This window comes from Falco peregrinus, chromosome Z (assembly GCF_023634155.1).
Source record: "Falco peregrinus isolate bFalPer1 chromosome Z, bFalPer1.pri, whole genome shotgun sequence".
Classification (NCBI taxonomy): Eukaryota; Metazoa; Chordata; class Aves; order Falconiformes; family Falconidae; genus Falco; species Falco peregrinus.
In genome coordinates, this window is record NC_073739.1 from 84,606,663 (window position 1) to 84,631,717 (window position 25,055).

At 38.9% G+C, this 25,055-nt stretch overlaps 1 long non-coding RNA gene across 3 annotated transcripts in view; it reads left to right on the forward strand.

The window, feature by feature from the left end:
- LOC114013714 (uncharacterized) overlaps positions 1–24,651 on the forward strand; it is a 28,912-nt gene extending 4,261 nt beyond the window's left edge. The window contains exons 3-4 of one of the 3 annotated variants that reach the window (XR_008744840.1): positions 748–922; positions 24,532–24,651. This is a non-coding gene — a long non-coding RNA (uncharacterized LOC114013714). Of the gene's footprint in view, positions 1–747; positions 1,689–24,531 lie in introns of those variants that run through there. The other 2 variants (XR_003556856.2, XR_003556857.2) reach the window with 2 other exon arrangements.
- The last annotated feature ends 404 nt before the right edge of the window (positions 24,652–25,055 follow it).

Below are 25,055 nucleotides of genomic sequence, written 5' to 3' on the forward strand. Positions count from 1 at the left end.
TAATTAAGACAGAGGTCTTTTCTGAACTTTTTTCCTGTTGAGTTACTTTTAAAGGAATGAAGCTGAAACCACAACATTTTTGCTAATGACCCCTTCTTCGACAAGTCTTGTCTTTCTTTGCTTGGCTAGGTTTTAAGTAATGTGTAGTGAATGGTAATATTCAAAAACTCCGTATTTTCTTCACTTATTTACTCTTTAAGACTGAAAATGGGCAGGGGACTGTAGGCCACACAGAGCTATAAAATATTACACTTCACTTTATTCATAATGGTGTTTTAGATACTGAGTGCTGAACCACCAGAATAGAAAAGCAAGTTAATAGTTTTTGCAAGGTTAGGAATAAGAAAATAAGACCTGATGAGTTTCTTTAAAAAAGTCTAACTCCTGGATGCCCAGCCTGTGCTCTGTGAAGCTTCACTGTATGTGAACTCACCACTTGTGTGTGACTGTGCTGAGAGTCCATGGGAGTGTCAGCGAGCTAGCAGTAGTAAATTTAGGGACCCATCACCAAAATGAAGTCCAGGTATTGCAGAGCTGTTCTAAGAAAAAGCCTTAGAAGTGTTTGTTCCAGGCAGAGACGGTAGTGGCCTGTATTTTTAGGCTAGATAACACATGCCTGTGAAAAAGTTACTACTGATCTTTTTTGGGAGAAATTCTAACCACCCTCAGTGTTTGAGATGTGTCAGGATTCAGGATGGGTGAATTATAAACTGGTAAAAATTGTTATTTCTCTTCTTTCACTTGCAGTTGCTTAAATAGACCAGAATAGTCGCTGCCCAGGGCCACGCTGCCCTTAGAGCCAGGGAGTGGAGCCTCAACTCAGAGATTACAGATAGTTGATGGAGCATAGTGGATGACCAAGCTTGTCTCCTCAGCCATGCGTCAGAGCCGTACCATCCAAACCCTGTTGGCATCCCAAGAGGTAGGAACTAGTTCAACACCAAACGGGGGGTGGGAATGGAAGAAAAAAAAAAAAAAAGGCTTATGAAAGGTTTCTAGAACTACCCAATGGTACCAGTGTGCCTCCTGACATCTGTGATGGCACACCCTTGAGAAGAGGTGGAGGCAACGGAGATGACTAGATGGGGCCAAGATAGTCTAATTAATTTTCTCTCCTGCTAATTTTGTAGATTAAAGAGATGTGATCCAGAGCTGCCATGTTAGTCTTTGCAACGAAGCAGGGATGGAACTAAGTCAAACTTAATAAATTGTATAGAATAACCCCCCTAACCACTAAACTGTTTGCTTCCTCCAACCTCCCCCTGCAAAAAAAAAATAATCTTAATTGTATCATTAAATATGTATGTTTTATATAGTCTGTAGTTTATTTTAGAATTATAAGCATTTTTAAGTCTCTTCTTCTTCACAAGTATGTATGGCCTCATCCACATTTGCAGGGAGCCTTGAATCTGTAGTCCATTGTGTAAATATTTTTAGGAGTTAAATCGCATAGTCATTGGGTCATAATTGTCATTAGAATGAATGGGAGGTTTAAATAAGGACTGAAAACTTTCACCATGGTAAAACTTCAGGGGACAAAGAAAATGAACAAAGAAATTTCCTGAGGAGAACCTCAAAATCCTTGCTGCAAACTTTAGTGACAGAAGTCTGAGGGGATGAAGTGAAGAAAGAAATTTGGCATTTGCAGATCAAAATGCTTTTACTGATGTCGTCAGGAGTATTTGGAGTGTCCTTTTGTCACCTGTACATCTGGCACTTTGTTTAAAGTCTTACGACACTTCAGCACCCTACAGGTGACATTCCTTTATCAGCTTTTTCCCTTAACATTATTCTTCTCGTTGTTTTGAAGTTGAAATGTTTTGGTTTCCCTTGTATATTTAATAATATGTTTCTTTAATAGCAAAGAATAAAACATTTGTCAAGGTCTGGCCCTTAGGTCTTTAAAGCTGAGGATTTTACACCTCTTCTTCAAGCTTAACAGAGTCCAGCACCCTCTGATCAGAGGAGGTTGTACAAGTCAGTGTCAGTAGTTTTGGAAAACATCGCTATAGAAATTCATAATGGCTGTTGAATTCTGTGCTTATGGTTTCTGTCACAAGAGATCTGTACTGCAGTATGAGGTCTGGGGACTGAAAAATGTGCATGACAGGAATATAGTGGAAAATGGTGGTATCATGGACTGGCCAAGATCAGTAAGAATATCATAAGACTTTGTGTTTTCCTGAGAGGAAGGTACAGAGAGGGGGGGAAAACCCCCCCAAACCTAATTTTTGGTTAACCTTGCTAACTGAAGTTTGGAGTGCATGCTCAGAATTACAGTTGTGAGCTATGCAATCTATTTTCTAACATCTAACAAGTAGCAATTGAGCTTTTAATTGGCTCAGAGCCATGTCTTCCCACAAAACAGTTTCATTTTAGCAAGGAGTAGTTGAAGGTAACGCTCTTTTGGTGTCATCACCCTAGGGAGCAGTCGGTGTGCGTTGCCTTGTCCAGTTTAGGAAGGTGTTTTAGAGATGGGTGATTTCCTTGTTTGCAGGATTGAAAATTTTTTGATCAGTGGGGTATCTGTCGCTGTCCCACCCAGCTATTACTAGCACTCTATCCACAGCATTTCTTTGAAGCTCAGAAAATCGTGAGATCATGACTGCCACGGTATGAGCACCTCACCAGCTACTGCCTCTCTGCTGGCAGAAGTCTGACCTTGTACAGCTCCTGGGCAGTCTCATTATGTTCAGCTTGACCACAGAAACAAAACTGGTGCCTTCACCTTTCTTCCTTTCTCAGACATGACTGGTTTTGGAAAGGATGACTTGAGAGTTTGGAGGGAAATTCTGAGAGATCACATTAGGATTTATGTAAGTAGGAAATGTTTTTCAAAGTAAAGCAGAATGTGACTAAAGAATTGTGGTACCAGAATCACATTCTGCAGGGATGCTTCTTCACAGAAAAGAGGTGTCTCTTTTTGGTTTATCTGAACTAATTTTTACAGTATATAAAACAAATCTAGAAAATAGCACTCTTCTTTCAGAATAATAATATTCACTAGAGTTATTCTAGAGTAGGCTCTGAGTAGACTCCCTTTATTAAGAAGCTTCATTTTAGAAGCTTAATCTATAGGTACGTATTGTGAGGTTTATGATAAGTAGTGTAGTTTAGTAAACATATATCCAGTACAGTCTCATTTCCACAGAAACAAAGAAACCAAATTAATACTTCATCTAACCTCACTAATTTTGGTACAGTTTAATTAAGAATAGGTTTCATCTATTGCATCAAAAATATTTGTTCTCCAGTTTCCATGGAAAGATAATATAGGAGGGAGAAAAATATTCTTCTGTACTTCTGTGAATTCCTATTAAAAATTTGGTTTACTTTCCTATTCCCTAGTGGAAGAGTATGTTTGATTTCAATTAAAGTGAAATGTCATAATTTTAGGACATGCTGCATAGTTTTAACGGGTATGCAATACCTTAGTCCATTAGGGAGAAGGCAGTGGGTTTGGAAAAAGGCCAATAGGTACAGGGAATGTTTCACATTCACGGTGGAAGTAGTCACGTACATGCATTCTACCAGCGCACTGCAGGGGCAATGGGTTTCCTCTTGCCCGCTTCCTTTGTAATTGCAGGGTTTAGGGCTATCTCTGTTAGACCTTTCTGGTGATGGATTTCCTAAATCCTTCAGCCTCATCATCAGTTTCATGGATCTGAGCAGTCATGGCCCAGCTGGAAATGCTGTGTGCTGTAACCAGCCGCTGTGTTCGTGGGCAGCAGTGGCATTCAGTGATATTTTGTTCTTAATAAGACCGTACAGTATGTTCTGTAAGTGAGGAAAGTCCACATTAGTGAATTTTACCATACAAAATTTTTTTTTGTAAAAAATGCAGTATGCCATTGAAAGCATCATCATACATGCTATTCTTTAATTCAGAAGAGGGTTTCCATGTTTTGGGTTTTTTTTGCCATTTAAGTTTGTCATGTAAAAATTTCTTTTTGAGTCAAACTGCAATGACGTTAGTTCTGTCCATTTACCTCAGTCAAGTAAATGGGCATATGTAGGTAGTTACAGAAATACATAGGTCATGATGACAGCTTGGCTAAGAATACAAAATGTGCAATAAAGCAATTTCTTATAAAGATTTCAACGGGTATCTTTAATATTTCCTAAAGAACAAGCATCTGGAAAAGATGTTTTTCCCCTGGAAACATTTTAAATTTTTTTTTTTTTTCATTAAATGATAGGGAGATGTTATTTGGAGGTGTATTATAGCTGATTAACTTAGTGAAAAACCAGTAAACCGAACATTTTTGTTGTTACTGTTTGTCTACTACTATTCATCTGGTTGCTGATTAAAGTACAGCAAAATATTCTACTTATAATAATATAATTTATGGCTTTCCTTAAAAAGCTGAGAAATAAAGATAGGACATGTTTGGTATGAGATGTGCCACCTAAAATGTCCATTTCACTCAAAAATGTATGTCAAATGTTCAGGCTTCTGGATGAATTTGGTGTGCTGATGAGTGTCATCGCTGCCAATCTGCACGTGCAGTCATTCTGCAGGACCAAGCCCTTTTTTTGGGTGAAAGAGGTTGTTTCTCTGTAGGTTTGGAACTGAATCAACATAGTATATGTATGAAACAAACTGTTCTTTTCTTCCTTTGGGTTTTATGTCTTTTCTATTCTTTCTTCTAATTTGGAATTGTGGGTAGTCATAAATACAACTGGATGGATATCAGAACTACCAGTTCAAATACAATGCTGTTGTAATGTTTGAAGATAAATGTTATTTTTTAAGTAGAGGAAGAAGTTTTGAGCTATGAGATAGCATCATAACATAACTTTTCATAAAAAGATGTATTTGAAAAGTATAACTCTGATTGTGTTTTGTAAAATGTTTAATGCCCTAATTTTTCCTATGTCAAAATTTCAACTAATTATTAAATTTTATTTTAAATTCTTATTTCTAATATGGAAAATAAAATTTCTTGATCACCCACTACTATGTCAGAAAACTACACCATGTAATTTCTTCCATGAAGTATGAGAATCATCTTAAAACTACGTGGAATTTTACTGTATTGCTCTCTGGAAATCTGCTGCAGAAACTCAGTCCTTTGATTAATAAAAAAGAATCTTTTCATTCCTCATGTAAACATAAGCATGACAACATTTTTATTAGTATCATCCTGTAACTTAAGTAGTGCTTTCTCTCTTGTGTTTGTTTCTTGAGTTTTTTTATGAATAATACTACTGATCAGGCTAGGATAAATTTTAAGTTCCTTACACTATAGATTCTCCATTCTCTTCTAAATAGCCCTTCCCTGCCTCTTTTTCATCTTGAATTCATCTTTTCTGAACAAGTTGACTAGAATTACATACAGCATTCCACATATGGTCCTTGTAGGCTCTTGTACAATGAAATTAATGGTTGCCTACACCTGCTAGAAATAACCTGGATCACATCCTAGGATCGTATTGATAACTGATAATTATCTTACAATTGAGTAGTATGTCCAGATCATTCTCCTGTATTATTTCTAACTGGTGTCTGCCAGGTTATAGCTTTTTTGTTATGATTATCAAACTGGTAGACTTACCTTACCTAATCTTAGCAGGCCAGGTGTGGATCCTTAGCTCTAAAAGAGGTGTCAAGAATAGCTGTGCTGAATCACTCTCTGGAGGGTTCGCTATCTAGCTACATTTGAGTAGAGACCTGTCTTCTGGATGGCTGCGTTAGATGAGGTGAATCACTCACTAAGTATACTTTTAATTATGTATTATTAAACCCGATCTCCTTTCTATTGCTTTGGTCAGATTGAGCAGATCTGCCAGTATGAGGCTGCTGTCATTGTCATTACCTTCCTTAATTTGTCACTGGAACATTTCATTAGTGTACCCTTCCACTTACTAGAGATCATTGCTGAAATAAGTGTTAGGATCAGTTCCAACTCTAATCCTCAATGAGTATTGTGGGTTATATTCAAGCAGTATGTTCAGAAAACGTACTGTCAGCTCCTCTTTTCCTAGTTAAATATCATGGTTTTCCAAGCTAACTAACACTTTTTCTGTGTTAGATTATCCAACACTTCTGAAGTCCAATCACATGAGATCTAGACTGTTTAAATCATAAGGTTTCCTATCAGAGGAAAACATATGATTTGTCTAACATGATCTGTCTTTTGTAAGTTGTTCTCCCACTTATGTCCCTGTGCTTAATTATTGTTTTCTTTGAAAATTATTCTTAAACTTTGTCTATTCAAGTCTAGCTAATGTTTCAGTGGCTGCTAAGTTTTTCTTAAAAGATGTCCACATTTGCCATATTTCAATAATATATTTGTGTTACTTGTTTGATAGACCGATGATTTACTGTGCCAGCTCTTTAAGTCATCTGGGCTGGAGATCATCCCCAGATTGAGCACATCAAAGTTTCTGAGTACTGCTTGCACCTCAGATGCGATCATTTTATTTAATATTACTTTATTCTCATTAGCAGTGTTGTCTTTATTTTTGGCATCAAACTAATATTTTTATCTGTGCAAAGGTGGGACAAAGCTTGCAAATTTTACAAGTCATAATGCTGTTGTTTCAAACATCTTTTTCATGTAAATGATGACATTTGAATGGAGACTTCAGATTTGGATGTTTTTTAGTTAATTCTAGCAGATGCTGAATTGAATTTTATGGGCCTTTTTCTAGGAGGCGCTAAGAACTTGAATCCTACTGACCTTGAAGGCAGGAAAGAGTGCCATGGAAGGTTTTAGCATCTCATACCAATAGTTAATGGGAGTATCTACAGTCATTTCCCAAATGCCATGGGGAAAAAAATATTAATCTATTTCAGTCTTTCAAAAAGTTACCATTTTCCTCTATCTGCATAACAGGTATCCGTCTCTGTCTTCTAAACAATTTCAATCAAGAAAAAATATTCTAAAGAAATGGTGGAACAAGAGTTGGCATATGGAGCCTGGGCTCAGGCCATTGGCGGCTCTAAACCTACAGTTACAGGGTGCTGCAGCTAATGTCTTCAGAGAGATGGGGCAAGCATCACATCCACACGTGAACAAATTTGCTAAGTCAATAATAGAAGAATGCTAAAGAAAATATATCCCCCTGGAGATTTTACATTCTTTCTTCCTAGAATTTAATTGAAGATGAATAACTTGGTTACTTGCTTTTGTTGAAATCAAATATGCTTGTTCTTCACTTGCAAAAATATGAAACTTGTTTCAAAGTGACACTCTTCATGAAAGAATACAAGCGGTCAGCTGCTACGTGACTAAGTGATTAAAAACCTTAGTGATGGCAATTCATTGAAGGTGATACATTTACTCTCAAGGCCAAGTATCACAGAAATAGCTGTTTGGCTTTTTCTTCTTTAATGTGAACTAAACCACCACATAGTTTTGAGTAGGTTTGCAAGAGTTTTCATACCCAGTTTTGCCCCGCTGAAGTCAGGCCATGACAACCAGGGTTGTCTTCTGTCTAATATTCCTCTTTTATACATGAAAAATGTTTCAAACTGTCTAAGGCCGAGTAAAGTTCACAACATTTTATACAGCCTGCTTTAAAAATGCCAAGATAGGTGGCATTTTCTGTGCTGACGTACATTGCTTGTCCTTATAATCTAATTAAAAGATGATGTAAAAAATACATGGAAATAAGAATAGAAAAGGGATGAAGAATAACATAATTGAAGGAATACATAGTGGTTGGATTAGTTATTTTCACAATTAGCTACTTGAATTAGATACTTGACAGGCAATATAGAAGAAAGAATAAAGGACTATCTCTGACAAGGACAGTTTTTAGTGAAGCTGCTATTGTAAGTGTATTATGATTTAAATATAAAGAGCTTCAGGTTTCAGTTAAGTGGATTTTGATTCTGCTTATTTTTCTAATGCTAGATTTGTTTCATTTCCATATTAAGCTCCTTTTATTAAACCATGCAATATATGATAGAAATTTCAACCTTTGTTTCAAACACAACAGAGTTTTCTGGGAATGGCCCAGGACATAATTAACTTTTTTAAAAAAACAAACAAACAAACATAGATTTGTGCTTAATAAAGAGATTAAACATAAAATCTTAGGTTTGGTTTAAATACTGTGAACTGGAGACACAGTGCTTTGTCATCGATCAGCTCGTAGTTTTACCAGTGTTTTCTCTGGCATGGTCATCAGAGGTTTGATTATACTGAGCTGTTTTGCTAGGTGGAGTGCCGTATCAGCAGGGGAAGGGAAGAGCTATGTGAAAAACGCCAGAAAAATCTAATGGCATTTTATGAGAATTAAGTTGATTATTTCGGATGAATATGAGGAAGGAAAGCCTACTAGAATAAATTTTCATGGCAAACTAGTTTCAATGTTTTGGAGGGAAGCAAATTTCATACTAAACTAAAGTTGGAAGTAGGTCTTTGTTCATCCACTCAGGAAGAAGAAAGATGACATTGCATACATGTAACCATATATTTATGGAGATAGATACATATGGACATATTATACATATTGATATATTGTATATATACATATCAGATAGATATAGCTAGTCAAAATTAGTAAAACATCTGAAATATCAGGTGTGGTATGTGAGATACTCATTCACACATTAACTTTGTAAAAATGTTGTAATAATGAAAATTACATAAACAATCACAAACTTTGTTTTGCCTTACAAAACCTGTGAGGGTTGTTAGAATAGAGATCATTATAGCGTTCTGTTTATGCAGAAAACCCACTGCATAAAATATGCATTTTTTCCAGTTCACATAATGAATTTAGGTGATCAAGGGCTGTCAGATTGTTGTGTCATACAACAAAAATATCAAATAAAATAGAAAAATTTATCTTGAACACACTTTTCTTCATCATAAATGAATTTTCCCTAGAAATTTTAGAACATAGTTGAAAGCAGTTGGAAGATTTCTGGGAGTTCATTACAGTCATAGATTAGTAGTTTGTCATGAGATTACAGCTGGAAATTAAAGATTGCACATGGCATTCCACAGCTGTGAGATGTGAGTGTCCGCTGGCTGGCACATGCTGACAATTTGGAATTTCAGCACTTCGCACATACTCTCTATGCACTTACTTTGTGCATGTTTGGATAATCATAGAGTAAATACAGAAGAGGAAATATATATCTTGAAAGAGGAAATGTCTGTGCATCTTTCACATCATATGTTGAGTATTATCAGAAGCAATAACAAATCTTTCAGTGCTCAATAGAAAACTGGAGGGATTCATGAAATGCTGTGAATGTTAGTGTGTTTCCTACTATGAAACTGGTCAGAAAATTCCAGGGAATGCTACATTTCAGTTTGGTCAGCAACAGCAGGTAGTGGGCACTGAATCAGTGAAGTGAGCTGAGAACAAAAAAAAGACTCCGTCAGTCAGCTTTGTAAATGTTTTTTTAAAGTGTAAACAGGCCATCACACAGTTAAGTATTAGAAGTGTAAGTAAACCAGCGATATATGTTACAAAAGTAAGATTTCTCGTTCTGGTATAGTTAATTTAAAAAACTTCATCTAAAGAGAAAATAAAATCCTCAAGGAGTCTTTCCATGGATGCCAAAAATTTTGGGGAAGAACTACCCAGAGTCCGTGCCCCACCTTTCAGGAAATACATTCAGGGCTGTTTTCTGGATTCTTAATTTAAAATAACTGTTCTTGCTAATGACATAAGGGAAGATGCTAGATCAAATTTGGCAGTAGATTTTCAAATGGCCAATGAGACAGTTCAAAAAACTGCAAGACAATCTGCTTAGCTGTCTTTGGCTACTGCTGTTTTGGCTTCTAGTGAGACCACCGTTTCACCCAAGGCGTCTGGATTTAGTAAAGCAAGAGCAGCATGAACATGCAACCATAGCTGACCAAACAACGGCAGCAAAGCCTATTGTAGCTGCATATCTTACCAAACCCACAATAAATCACAGGTCTAATCCTCTTGACTATTTAGAATCCAATGAAACCATCTGGCCAACATTCACACTTTTGGCTAATAAGTACCTTGGAAGCTCTCCCACTATTGTGTCATGTGGACGAATATGCAAGGCAGGAGGATTATATTCTCACTCTACAGGGTGAGAATACACTCTTCAGCCTCACTCTACAAACTCTTTTCTGTTTAAATTTCATGTCCATGCAGGAGCTTATCACTGTCAAACTTGACGTATTCATCCTCGGTTACTAGTATCACCATCCTTTCCGACAGTGACTCTGTGGGTCTTTGCTGAGTTTTCTGTCTATCTCACAATTTGCATAGTGTCAGCTGTCACTGCCAAACATCATCCCAAATCCTTGAAGATCCCATCAAACAAGGTGTTATTTTTTCAGCCACTAATTCTGGGTGGATGTCCTACTTCATTCCATTTTCCTAACAAAATATATTTTCTGCTCTTTTGAACCCTTTGCTCTCACAGTTGGCTTTTGCATTGAGCTTCTTTCACAGGCCTTCTTTTCAGGATTTGAAGTTGGGAAAAAAATGTATCTTGTAGGAACACATTCAGTATGAAACCAGATGCTTTCTTCCTTCCATCTTATTTTCCACACCCCAGGCTTTACTTCAGAGGATTGCAATGAAACAAGCGCTCTCGGCAGATGTCTTTGGGCCACTGCAGTGCTTTCCATGTCAGTAGAGCAGCCTTTACTGTAACAAAGCACTCAATTTTCTTATGCACAATGACAAGATAACACTAAATGTATGCTCAGAAGTAGGGACATGAGCAGATTTATCTCTGATTTTAAGTACACACATATATGCTTAACTCTAAGGGTGTATTTTTAAATCCCAGTTAAGCATGTGCTTCATGCTTAAACACTGTGTTGAATCAAGATGGGAACACACATGTGGTTAAAATTAAACATGTATTTAGTGCTCTTTTGGAGGCAAAATCTGAATTGCTATTTTTAGGGTCTGCCTCAGGAGCTATGCCCTCTTTCCTTCCTATGACTTCAGTATTAAAAGAACCTCCTCTGACAAAATGTATTTTTCTTTGTCTCCTTGTGGATTGCAGACATGATCTATTTGGTAGTGGTAACTTCAGCTGTGATCCAAAGGAAAAAACCCTGAATCTCTAGAAATTTCAAGCTATTTTCACTAATTAAGCAGACAACTGGCTTGCACACCTTGATGGATGTGTAGCAAGAAGCTCACTAAATCGTAGTGTTCCTGGCTCTGGACGGCCTACAACAGATAGCATCCTGTAAAAGCTTACCCTAGCTATGAGTCAGTATAAAAAATGTTCTTTTCCAATACCCTACCCATCATGGTTTTTTCTCCTACTCGTATAAACCAACAATAAACAGTGAGATGCCAGAATATCAAAAATGAGAAGAGTAATGCCATTTCGTAGTGGTGCTGAAGCCCTTTACTGTGTCAGGGAAGAGGAGAAGCAGGACTGTGGTGGTTGTAGACCACAAGTGTCTTTTATTAGGCCAACAGATAACTGGAAAAAGTTGTCAAGCTTTCAGTAACACAATCCTTTCACCAGCTCTGGCATTTTGCTTTCTTCCCTGCTTTAGTAGTAAGTATGTATCTGTAAGGAAGGGATGTGAAACAGAGATTTTGTCCAGAAGTATGTTGGTTTTTTGTCAACTCTATCCATTGTCTGAGTTAAAAATGTGTACTACCTTTCTTTGTTACCTTGCTTTTCCCAACCTGCAAGGGCAAAAGAAGAGATTTTGGTAGCACAAATTAAAAGTCTGGAATGTTTAAGACAAGGAAGATGAAGTGATGGCTGTTCATGTCACCAGAACAGCCATTGGCATGATGACTTTGGAGCTTAAGCTAGTGGAGACTTCATTAATTTAGTCCTAAACATTGTGCTTTACAGTAATATGTAGACAGTAATTACATGGAGAACTGTAACCAAGAGGGAACAAAAAGGTTCTGGGCACGTAAGCCACATGCCCAGGGCTCCAGACAGTGGTGGTGTGTATCCTAATATGTCCCACATATAAAACATGAGATCATTCTAGATCATTTTCTCTGTGAGATGCAGTGAAACATGCAATTACATTTCATTGACATGTCATTGCATTACCTGTAGAAGTTCAGTGACATGCTGTTGTTTGACGTTTCCAAAAACTCATATTATTCTTATCTGTGTAAAGTGACGTAAAGGAAAGGAAGATTCTGTGCTTTATTTAGTCATTTTCCAAACAAGGGGGGTTTTGGTTTTTGTTTCTCATTTTTTAAATTGCTAAGAATAATACAATGTTGTATTCAAAGTAATAAGGCTGTGGCTTCCTCTGGTGAGTTATTAAATACATGGAAAACAGATTAATTGCTCCTTAATTGTCAGTCTTCAAGTTTTACCTTGTATTTGGGTTGCACAGAAAATCCCTGCTCCTAACTTGTAACATGGTAAGGTATGACACAATTGCTCAGGTTGGGCTACCTGTGCAGATTAAATACAGAACCTCAGAGCACACTTGGGATAGGAGACCTGCAGGAAATCTGCGTTACTTTTATCAGCTTCTAGTCCTGCTGTAGCCAACTGAGGAAATTCTTAGAAATGATACTTCAACGTTTCAATTTCTAAAAATAAATTAATTTTAGAACTTATACGTTACCTTTAGAACTTAAGATTTAAATTCTTGAAGTAAGTGTGACAATGACTGGTATAACTAATGCTTTTTTACCCCTATGTTATATAAGATTAAGCATAATTTATTTTACTATTCTGAGCACTTGTGTTTTTTGATAAACCATAGATTTCAATACTGAAAATACGAAAATACATAACTGTATCTGTTATGACGGAGGGAAGACACAGTCACTCAATATGAGTGATCAGCAGACTTCGTTTATTGTACCTTACAGTCACCTTTTATGCCTTGTTATAATTAGCTCATACATATTACAAAAGTTAAGCTCATTATTGGTTAGTTGCCTAAATATCAAGCCAGCCCCTAGTTTCTCTTTTGCAGTTATCTGTTCCCACCTGCAACATTCTTTTCCCACCGCGATCTTCCTGTTATATTTTTGCTTTACTTCAGATAAGCTGAGAGCGATGTGCATTTTTGTCCAGCCAGCTGGACTATGTCTATGTGAACTTTTTCAGCTAGCCAGTTATCCACAATTCCCCCCTTTTTATTTTGGGCGACACGGGCTTGGTTGACCATTTTCAATAACAGCGTTTTAACACAGGAAAATACACAGCCAACTTATAAAATCTCAGTTCAGAAGTATAATTCCTGAAATACTTGAAAAATAAAGTTAGCTTGAATCTTTAATTTAGATGCTCTTTCCGTTCCAGTGATATAAAAAGTTTAAAAGATTCAAAGGTAATTTAAAAGTTCTGAACATGGACTAATGCAAGCTCAAAACCCAAAAAGAAACCAAACTGATGTTTGACTATTCCTAGTCAATTATTCCTATTGACTAGGAAATATCATCAGTTTGATTTCTTTTTGGAACTTTTAAATTACCTTTGAATTTTTTAAACTTTTTATATCACTGGAACGGAAAGAGCATCTAAATTAAAGATTCAAGCTAACTTTATTTTTCAAGTATTTCAGGAATTATACTTCTGAACTGAGATTTTATAAGTTGGCTGTGTATTTTCCTGTGTTAAAACGCTGTTATTGAAAATGGTCAACCAAGCCCGTGTCGCCCAAAATAAAAAGGGGGGAATTGTGGATAACTGGCTAGCTGAAAAAGTTCACATAGACATAGTCCAGCTGGCTGGACAAAAATGCACATCGCTCTCAGCTTATCTGAAGTAAAGCAAAAATACACTGTCTTTGGCTGTTCTTGTTACACAGTAACAGGAAGATCGCGGTGGGAAAAGAATGTTGCAGGTGGGAACAGATAACTGCAAAAGAGAAACTAGGGGCAGGCTTGATATTTAGGCAACTAACCAATAATGAGCTTAACTTTTGTAATATGTATGAGCTAATTATAACAAGGCATAAAAGGTGACTGTAAGGTACAATAAACGAAGTCTGCTGATCACTCATATCGAGTGACTGTGTCTTCCCTCCGTCGCGACATGTATCATATCCCATAGGGTCTTACCACCTCTTTCCTTGCTAACAATCCTTTTTGTTCAGCAGATGCTAATTACATTTGTCTCTCCAACTGCCTCATTGAACAACACATTAACTGGAACTCTGCACGAGTGTTCCATCCATACTTAGTCAGAAGTTTCCTCCTTCTGTTTCAGAATGGTACAAATGCTCTGTGTTTGGGGTTTTTTCTGGCTGTATCAAATACTCTAACAGTAGGCAATATTGGTCAGGTGTACTCTCCTTTTATTCACAGTTTTTTGGCTCAAGAGCAGGTCTGTGCTTTAAGACTTTGTCTTTCATGCTGGGTAACACTCTGCTGCATCTCCAAGCATCCTGCCTCTTGCACACAAAACATAACAAAGTCCTTCTGTTTGCAGCCAGGGCAACCTCTGACTGGCATGGCTTCAGCCAACCCTGCTGTATTGCTCCTTCCACAGAGCCCAAAGAGCATTTGGTGTAGATGCCGATCCTGAGGTCTATGGTTGTCCTAGATCAAATGGATGGTGGTAGCCCATAGCAACTTCCAAGGCACTCAGGTCTGGAAGGATCCTGAGCACCCAGTTCTGTGGCTGTGAGCACAGGGAGTGATGTTTGAACACGACAAACCTGAGTGGTCATCCTTCATGGAAAAACCTTTGCTTACCTGGGGTAAAGAAGTACAAAACACACAAGCGACATACATAAAAATGGTCAGATTTTGCCAGACCATAGTGAAGCTAAAGGCTGTAAAATTTACTTAGAGATTCCTGAAAGGCAACTCAGCTTTCAAAGGCTGACATATCTTCATGCTGTAATGGAAAACCTTCTGGTCTATTTAAGGCATGAGATGACTAGCTGAAGCTACAGTTAAGTATTGCAGATAGAAATTTGAAGTTACTCATCAGTGCTACCTACACACGGGAGTCAGGCCACCAGACTTCTTCTGTTCTTTCAGATTATTTGCTTTGCTGTAGAATAAACCCAGCCAGAGTGGTATCTGTGCCAATATTTCTTTTTCTTTTGGATAATCCATTATGTGGGATGAAAACTCTATTTCTGCAAATGTTTTAAGGATTAGAAATTCAGTCAGTACCGGGTTTTAAAAGCAGCTCTTCTGAAAAAAAGAGATAGGACACAAACAGAGCTCTAAGTCTGGCTATTGCTGAGCAGGAACCATACAAGCAGAGGAGAATACAATCCAAGCAAATCTGAGTGCCAGATCACTTGGTAAAACCTAACAATTACTGAAATAATAAACCAAAACATCTTGAGTTAAATTAATCTCCCTTGTAACTTCACTGATGTGAAGAGGTAGGCTGGGTATGAATTTGGCTCGCTGTACCCTGGTTAGTTGTTGCAGGCTCATGGCAGAGGCGGCTGTAAGGGAGCTCAGTACAGATGGCGCTGGGCAGGCAGAGGTGGAAGGAGGGAGGGCAGGAGGGGCATGGGGCACACTGTATGTTCGACTACTTCGGTCCTGTGTCCCTCCCTTCTGTCGCAGGGTGGAGTATCCTGGGCACAACTGCTGCACCAGCTCTTTGCTTCCTGAGTGTTTCACTGGCACAGCTTACCCAGCTATATTTGGCACCAGTAAAGTATGTTTATGTATGGGGCCTCAGCCTTAATAAGTCAGTAAAATGACTGTAAAGCAGCTTCTTCAAAACAAAACTGCACTTGTGCACTACATTTCGTGGAGAAGGGGTAAGAAAGTTCAGGTGACTGACTCCCCCCTTTTTGGCAAATCTTGATCCATTGCACTCAGCCCAAATATATTCTGCCTGCACAGAGAAACTAAACACACCTTGGTAGGATGCCCCTCCGGCTGTCCCTGGCGGTGGTCCTTGTGCTGCTGCTGCTCTCTTCTCAATGTGGCAATGTGCACTGTGGTATTCCCTTCATCCCAGCTTCGATCATGCAAGTGTAAACATTGCTAGCTTAGCTGAGGCCATAAATCTCCCTTCAAGTAATACTTTATTTTCTCTTTCCTTGGTGAGCTTTCATTTGGCTACTTCTGTATCTTGCTTTGCTTCATACAAATACATTATTTTCCTAAGATCCTCTTTGAATTATGCACATGAATTTAAGCATAATGAAAACTGTGCTATACTATACATGACATTAAAAATTATTCAGATACCTATTTGAGGCATACAGATATATATGTATAAAAATTAATTCAATTTTCACATAAAATATCTTGTAATTAATGGACAAATTATTTACATTCTAGACAAATTTGTCTTCCTCTCATTCTTTGGTTGTTCAAAATTATTTAAAATACATTGTACAAAGATATTTAAGTATCTTAACAGCCCTTCTTTCATTGGCTTATTCCTGGATTTAAGCTCCTCAATCACTTGGGCACTTTTACAATACTCATTCACCCAAAATAATCTTGAACAATCCCAATTTTTTAAAAAAAGCCTTTTTTGGAAGCTGTTTCCAAATGAGTTTAATGTTCTGCATGATATAAACCATAATAATTAAATTACTTATTTAAAAGAAAATATTCTTGTCTGCTATTATCTATTAATTCAATTATTCAGTGGAGTTTTGAATAATCAAACTTGAAAAATGAAGGCATGAATAGAATGATGTTGCAAATGCCCCAACTTCTCTATGAGGCCTTCACTATAATTGTCAAGAATAGAATTTACATAAGTGGAGGATGATGGTTTTTGTTTTGTTTTTTTTTTTGATAATAGACACATAGAATAGTTTGGGTTGGAAGGGACCTTAAAGGTCATGTAGTTCCAACCCCCTGCCATGGGCAAGAGACACCTTCCACTAGACCAGGTTGCTCCAAGCCCCATCATTAATGTTCCAAGATGACTATTTTATCTGTGCAATGTAATCTTGGAAACAAGAGTAATTGAAAACATCAGAATCCTATCAGAGTGAATATAGTCTATCACAAAAAAATGTTCCTTTGTAGCTTTTATGTTGTAAAAGGAAACACTGAAATAATTGTCCACATAATTGTTTCTTTTACTGTTATTGAATTCCAAGAATATTAACAACGGAAAGGAAGGGCTTGTACTTTGTCTTCTCCTGACCTTTTCCTCTGTGTATGTTCACAGATGATGAATATTGACAAAACTGTTAGTAATCAAAAGAGATTCCATTTGTCTAATGTCCCAGCAAGCTAAGGGTATGTAGGACATTACTGCCTGAGGTATCGCATGGGAGGAAAGTAGAGTTCTTGCCTTTGTGGCTGTGGGAAAGAGCATGTACACTTGCACCTTCAGTATTCCACCTTAAGGAGAAAGATGAGAAGAATCAGAACATTTGACTCTTTTATGTCACATTATTTAACTATGTGTCTTTTGGCAGAAGAGAGAGGAAGTAATTCAAGGCTTAAAATGTTTATAGCTGCATGATTCCCAACTAAAATTATTTTAAAGATTTTTGCATAGCAAAAATGTAGATAAAAGTGCTGAATATACTGAATGATAGGTTCTGAAAGGCTCATCTCATTTCACTTTAAATTGCAAGAAAAGCTATTCATGAAGCACCGCGTTCAACATGGAACCGTTTTTATATACCATCTACATTTTTGCTGAGGGTCTGAATTCCAGCTTTGGTGAGCCTTGGGGCATGCATCCACATGAGCTGGGAAGGGAAGAGTGCTGCTGTGCCCTCGCAGGAGCCCAGCCTTGACCTGGTGATACCCACCCTGAGCGTGACCATGCTTGTTGCAAAGACTTGCTGTGATGCTGTGCCTCAGCAGGGTATGCTCCTGGCTGCAGGGCCATCAACTCCCATTGGTAATGCTGAAGAAAGGGAACCTGACATAAAGAAAAAAGTCATGTTCCTATGGAGATTTCTGGATTTTTAATAGTGCCAGTGTAGAAAAATTAGAGAAGGAAGCGGCAGCCTTTGCTCCCTATAGATTTTCTGTAATAAGTGGAGTTAGAAAGGAATGCAGTATGCTTATGGCAGCTAGGAAGGGGCAGTAAGGGAATGATTGATGCATGAACCCTTAGCACAAAGAGCCTGGAAACTGTTGAGCGGGGAACAGCAGATCTCTGACTTATGTTATCCTTCTGGCAAAGGAGCTGGCATAATCTTTTTGGTCAATATAATTCCAGAAATTATTGTTTATCTTATCTAAAATAACCTGCTCTAATCTTAGCCTAGATCATTGCACTGGTTTAGTGGTCCTCAACGAGTAAAAACTTAAGATTCTCTAATCAAGTGAGAACATGAATTGCTCTCATTTGAAGCCAGCCCTGTTACTGGTTTCAGCCTCTTGTGTGGGCACAGGCAGGCAGTCTGCATCTCCTTTGCCAAGAAACAGTCAGTCTAGTACCTTCTGCTTTATATTTACAAAAATATTTTTTCATCCACTCTCCAACCTACTGTTGAAGTTGTGAGGTGTAGCATCTCACAGTGAAAACTGATGGTGTGGCTTATCTGAAAATGTACCCTGCTCAAGAAGAGCCAGTCAGTTATGGATTATATTTCAAATGTAATCTATCAACCTGGCATAATTCAACAAGTGATCAGGAACAATGAATAAGAACAAGATCTTCATGCAAGTCAATTCATACACCATGATATTTCTGTTGAGAGTCATAGCGGGATTAGTGGATGGGCTCCTTCTGAACTGAGATCTGAATTCCTCAGCTCTGTTGTTATTTTTATTCACAAGTTATAAGGGCAGCTGGTTTATATTCCACTGTGCAATTACTGCACAGACCTAGGAACAGCTTAACTTTCATCTTTGTGAATTTGGAAAGAAAACTATATACAAAGAGCAGAAAACCCATAGCAGCCTGAGATTTCTAGCATCAAACTTCTGTTGGTCTTGGATCCCAGTGAAGTGCTTCTTACCACTCCAGAAACAATTTACTCTTGACTCAGATATCTAAATTTAGGCTGTCTGTGCTTTAGATGTTTACATGCGAGGTACATGTCTCTGCTCACCCTAACGTAGACACCTATGTTTGGTCATCTTACACCCACGTATCTCCACTGACTATACAGCCATTCTTAAACTTGTAGCTCACAGCCCAAGGACGGTGTTTGACAATTTCAGAACAGGTGAATGAGGAAGCAGCTGAGAGGTGACTTTGTAGCTGCACAATTTTAAGATGAGCTCAGACAAGTTTTCTCAAGTTGAAAACAAAGTAGGGAAAGAAAATACTTGTCCTTGTTTCTGTTCCTAATAACCTCCCAGCTGTGACTCCAAATGAAACAATCCTGAAATTTCATGATCTAATTTAGTTTTCTTCACTTATAACATCTGTTTACTTTTTGCACCTCACTCACAACCAAATCCTAAGCACTGTGCCTCTCAACCCACATGTCCAGCCTGAGGAAGTGCGAGAATGAAGCTTCTTCCATCTATGAGAAATCGTAAAAGACATCAAAGACATCTTAGCAAAAAACCACTGAGTAGACCCAATACCTCACCCTGGAATGAAGGTAAAAGACAGGATAGCTTGATATAGTAATAAGCCAGCAGATCAGGAAGAAAAATTTCTTACAAATGGTGTGAAATGAAGCCCAAGCATGTTACTGCTGTATTTGCTGAATTTTCTTATCTGGAAAAAAATCTGAAGGGTTGGTTTGTGTATTTGTAATGCTACTGTAATTCAACCACCAACAGGATCTCATGGGCTTCCAGAGACGGGGAAAGGATGGACAGTGGTTAAGTTCTGACATGTCTTGGGTCAAACCTGTGCTCCCTTACAAATGTCTGCTGTGGTCTTGGGCAAGTAACTAAGCACACCCTACCAGCTGCATGGGTATGGAGTTATTTGACTGCAGTAACAGGGAGTATTAGGATTTGAACTGAAATACCCAACTGCTAAGATAACAGGCTGCCTGTAAGCACCCAGGAGAGGGAGTTAACCTGATTAGAGCAAATTGTGTAGGAGCTACAGGTGCACAGCACCTCTCTGGACTTGCCTCTCTGCTTGGAGGCTGGAAATAAGACTTTCAGATGTTTAAAGTTAGCATCTTGTAACGCAATTAGCAGCTAGCAAGAAAGAGATGAAACACCCTGTGACTTGTCATCTCTGCAGAAACCAGTAGCAAGCCCTCTGTGGGCTAATACTGCATTGCAGGACAGTGGTTAAATCCAGTGTAAATGTTTTAAAGCAATGTTTCCTAAGAAGCATAAAGACATTTGTATTAAAAATGAGATCAAATTCCAAAGTCTTTTCTTGTCCTTAACTGGGCAAATTTTCTAATGAGGCAACTTTTACTGGGAAGATAATCAAGAAAAGGCTGTCACAAATTGAGAGTGAACTAGGGTTTGGCTTTTGTCGAATATTTTTGTTTAGATAAAAATTTAAACTTCAACCCAAACTATGTGACATCAACCCTTTAACAAGACACAGTTGCAGTAACATTGCAGTTTTAGGATTTTGTAAATAAAGATTACCTGTATCTTTTTTAAAAATAATCTAGACAAATTTTTGGATATACTTTAAGAGTGCTGCCTTGATAGCTAATATGGTATGTCTGATAGGGCCCTCTGGAATCTTAAAAAAGAGCAGTCATATTGAAGGTTGAAACCTATTCTAAATTTTTGCAAGAAATAGGGTTACAATATGCCATCTTTTACAGAGGTAATCACCACCACACAATGGGCTGAACCTTCTCATGCTCAGAAAGAGTAATTTTGAGAGGAAGAATAAAACCCAAGTAAGTTGCATTGACTATCCACACCAGGTGATACGATTTTGATAGCTGCAGGCCAGGTTTAGTTTAAATTTGCTGCAGGTGAGGTCCTCAAGAGAAAACTGCTTTTGATCCATTAGGCAGAAATCAGTTCATGAAGATGGGTGAAGCAGCAAGCAGAGCACTTTTGAATGCTGGCTTTTGTAAAAGCAAGGTGGAGGATGAAATCTGTGTTTGAACTCAAGTAATGTAGCTTGCAAGGTTTCAGTGAGCCTATGTGGCTCAGGAGAATATGAACTGCCAAGGATATTAACCTCAGAAAATCTTCCAGTGCTCTGCTTTCCATCTTTTCTGGTGTACGGTACGGTGCTGTTTGCCACAGCTGGTGATGGTTCTGTGCTCTCTTATTCTATTGCCTGCTGCTTTTTCAAGTGGGTTCTTGCAACGTGCATCTCCCGTGGGTACCCAGTTTCTCACAGCTAGGATCCATAACAGATAATCTTAGTGCTATCAACAAAACCCCCATGCTGATTGTAACAATTATCTTTGTAGGCTTTCCTGTCTTATCACCACGTGCAGTGTCTGAGTGCCATTCTACCCTTCACTGTACTCAGTGTAGCAGTGCAGAAATCCTGAGCCACAATTCTTTAGCATCTGCTGCTTTTCTGTAAGGTCTTTACTTGCACTACTTCATTCTGACATATGGTAACTCTGTAAGTTTGTTTTCCCATGACCTTCATTGCCATACCGGTGAGTTGTTTTGCAAAACAGGCAAACCTACAGCATCAGATGGACCTGGATCACAAAACCCCTTCCTGAAGAAGGTGTGCATCATGCCTCAGTTCTGTGCACTCTATGGTCTGAGATGTATCTTATATTTCTTAAAAGCTCTTGGTTGGTACCAGAACCAGTGGGATCCAGACACTGAGGGTTTTTACTGTAAGCTGTCCTTCCTGAAAACCAGAATGTCCTTCACTTTTCTCCCATGACACCACCAAGATAGACATGTTTTGACCTGTTCCCTCATGCCTCTCAGTCCTTTTTGGACCAAAGGCAGGAGCTGGAGTCTGGGGACAAGTACACTTTATGGATAGTACGTTTCGTGTCGGACGTTGGGCCCTGCAGTGTAAACCAATTACAAAGTCAAAAGCATAACATATCCATGAAGTTGTCATCTTCATTAGGAACCTGTATCATTAATGCTGTTGGGACTTGGAAATTGTGGGAAACTTGTCCCTTGCCAGAGTAACTCAAAAGTTGCTTAGCAGCATGATCCGTGAGGTGGCAGGAGAGGTCCTTCTGTTGGGTGAAGTCCTGTGACTGATCTTCAGGACACTGGAAAGTTCTACACAGCAGAAAGCAAGGAGAGACCAGAAGATGGAATAGGTAGAGCAGCCTGTAGTCTAAGGATGCTGTCCCAGACCTACTGTTCCCTGTTATGATAACCCTAAAGCAGTTGTGGTCAGTGCTTCCAGGCTCCCCAGCTAGAGTATCAGAGGTACAGACATGTTTCTGCACTGTCTCTGGGCCACCTCTTCCACATGAGACAGTAAAACAGGCATTGATACAGGATCTCCTTCTGCCTTGTGCTCGCTAAGATCTGAAAATTGCCAGCTCAGAACCTCCTGATTGTGGTATGTGTATCATCCTAGTGCAACGTTATTTCACTGCTGAATATGCACTAAATGTAAATAAGTATCTTAAAATTGGTTTAGAAGGAGTAATGGAAATGCATGAAGTTATCCCTAAAATATAATAACCTCCTGTTCCCCAGCAGGAACTGTAGGGCCTTGTTCAGATACACTGATTGTGTTGTCTGTAAAACTAGAGGGAGAGCTTAAAAGGTTGAAAAGAAATGAGGGATTAGGAAAAAAAAAAAGCACTAGAGGGAGGAAACACAAAGCAAAACTGCATCTGGCTAGTGCAAATGAATAGATTCTTGCATATTAAATGTTCTCATTGTTATTGTTAATACTAAGCCACAAGTGAAATATTTTAAATAAAAGCAACGATGCCCTACTGGATCATTTGAACAACTGTTTAACCTCGTGGCAAATATTTACTGTCTTATCCTCACCCATGACTTTAATAGCGAGCCTTTGGGTTTGCTGGGGAATCACGGGGGCACGGCTGGCATGCACATTTCCTGGGACCCTCAGAGCCCAGTGGTCTCTGCAGCCTGCAGGCTCCTCCACGACCCTTTTCTGCATGCCCTGGAGATCAACCTTTCCCAAGGGATGAGAACACAGCGTGCTACCTTTCAAGTCAGGGAAATCCACATGGATTTACACCAGCTGGATGTCTCGTTCAGCTGACCCAAAACTTCCCTCCTGTTCTGTTCATGCTCACAAGGGGCACAGCCACGTGCCTGTCAGCGAGCTCTCAGGGCAGTTCTCTGTTTCTGCGTTGGGAAAGATGTAACAGCAAAGAGATTCAGAGGTTGTGAATTTACAGGTCTAGTCTGAAGATATAGATGAAAGAGCTGACATTCCTAGCCTTAATATGAGTCAATAGTAAGAGCTAAGATGCCTCCAGCTGGCAATTTAAAGCACCCAAGGCTGTTTCTTGCTTGCAGTCACCCACCTTGAGAAAGCATCTCCCTGCTGAGTACACAAAGATCCTGCAAACCGGTGGAGATGCCTGCCATTAGGTGGGGTCCTCACCAGAATGTTACAGCTTTTGCATCCAAAAATGGAGACAGCCTGAAATGTCAGATGCCTCTAACTTTGTAACTGGTTGTTAAAGTCTGTTTGTCTCAGAGTAAGGGGAGCATTGAGGCTGAGAAGCAGTAGTGCTTGCATCTCCCACTGTCTCAAGGGAAAGTTGCCGGGCTTTGCTGTTCCCCAAGATCAAGGGCAGAGAGTTCTGTCATAAACACTCCTAATGCTTTGAGATTTCACTTTGAATTGTGCCTTAGAAATTAAACGATCATAATTACCATTCTTGTTCTATTTTTTTTGGTAGGTTAACAACATTACTGGCCCAATTATCCTACTAGTTATACCCATATCAGTTGTGCCAGATCTTTGGCTAGCCTGTAAGCTAGTCCAGCTCCACTCAGAACAGCAAGAGCTATGCCAGTTTACACCATCATGAGGCCCAGCACACTGGCTTCACTGGGAGTGCTTTTGATTTACATCAGGATAACAGAGCAGAGTCAAGCTATGCTTTCCACTCCAAGCTTATTACTGTCAAATGAATTATTTTCTAAGCAGAAACAAGAAGCAATCTTGCTTTTTATTTCATCACCAGGAAGCATGAGAAATGCAAAGGGTCAGTGAAGGAAGAGGAGGATAAGGAGGAAAGCAGACTGTCTAAAGATGTGTTTCTTGCATGAATAACTCCCTAACAATCTGCTGAAGGAGTGATTTTGTATCAGCCTGAAACCCCAAACCAGCATCATTTTAATTTGCCAAGCACCTGTGAAAGAATGCAGCTGCAAGACTATGGGAAAACAATGGGAACTGTGACAGTTCATTAATATAAACCAGCAACTAGATTTATTTGGAGAAGTCATTGATACAGAATTACACTGGAGAACACAGTGGCATTCCTGAAGTATGCCAGCAAGCAGCTAACTAAGATTATAGATGTATGTACATCATTTGAACTTGAATGGTTATTTGGTAACTGTTACAATTTATTGTGTATGTCAGACAGCAAAACGAATGTGTAAGGAGGAGTGATTGCTTCAGCATTTCCTTGTTTCTTTGTTTTTTATTTGTTACTCATTTTCATCTGGTTTTTTATTGGGGTTTTTTTTTTCCTTTTTTTTTTTTTTTTCCCTTGTAGTTTGCTCTGGCTATTTTTTCTGGTGAAGCAAGAGTTTGGAAAGTGGAAGCAGTATTTAAAACTGTGATATGCACAGATGGGAATGAAGGAACATCTTCATGTGAAAATTGCTCTTGGATACATTTTGATCTAAATGGATATGTCTCTGTACTAGGTGGAACATCCTGATTTTCGCCAAGGAGGTGCTCAAGCAGCACAGCGGTGGTGATAGTGACAGACCTGAGGACGGATCCATGGCCAGGAAACCTGTCCTACCAGGGTGTTGGTGAGCTGTTGTGGGATGAGAGGTGGGAGGTTGGTGCTGAGGAATGATGCCCCATGGCGCAGCCCTCCCCTGTCCCACTCCAGCAGGGTGGTGGGACGCTATGGAGGTGGGAGCTGTGGACACGAAGAGGAGATGGGTGCAGCTGGTGGTTCCAAGCCAATGAGTGCTTGCTCTCCCAGGCAAGAAGCATGGTGCAACAGACGATAATCTGTGGAAAAATTTTGTTCAGAATCGAGCTGCTGAGTGGTTAGCTGCTCCTGGTGTTTTGCCCTTAAAAAGTTTGCTGTTTAGTGAGTTTGAGGTATATCTCTATCATGTAGTGGGATTAAGAGTTTCTGTCACTGCAAACAGCAGTTACAAATTACAGGGTGGGCAATAATGTTCTAGGTAAATCCAAAACAATTTGCTTTGCA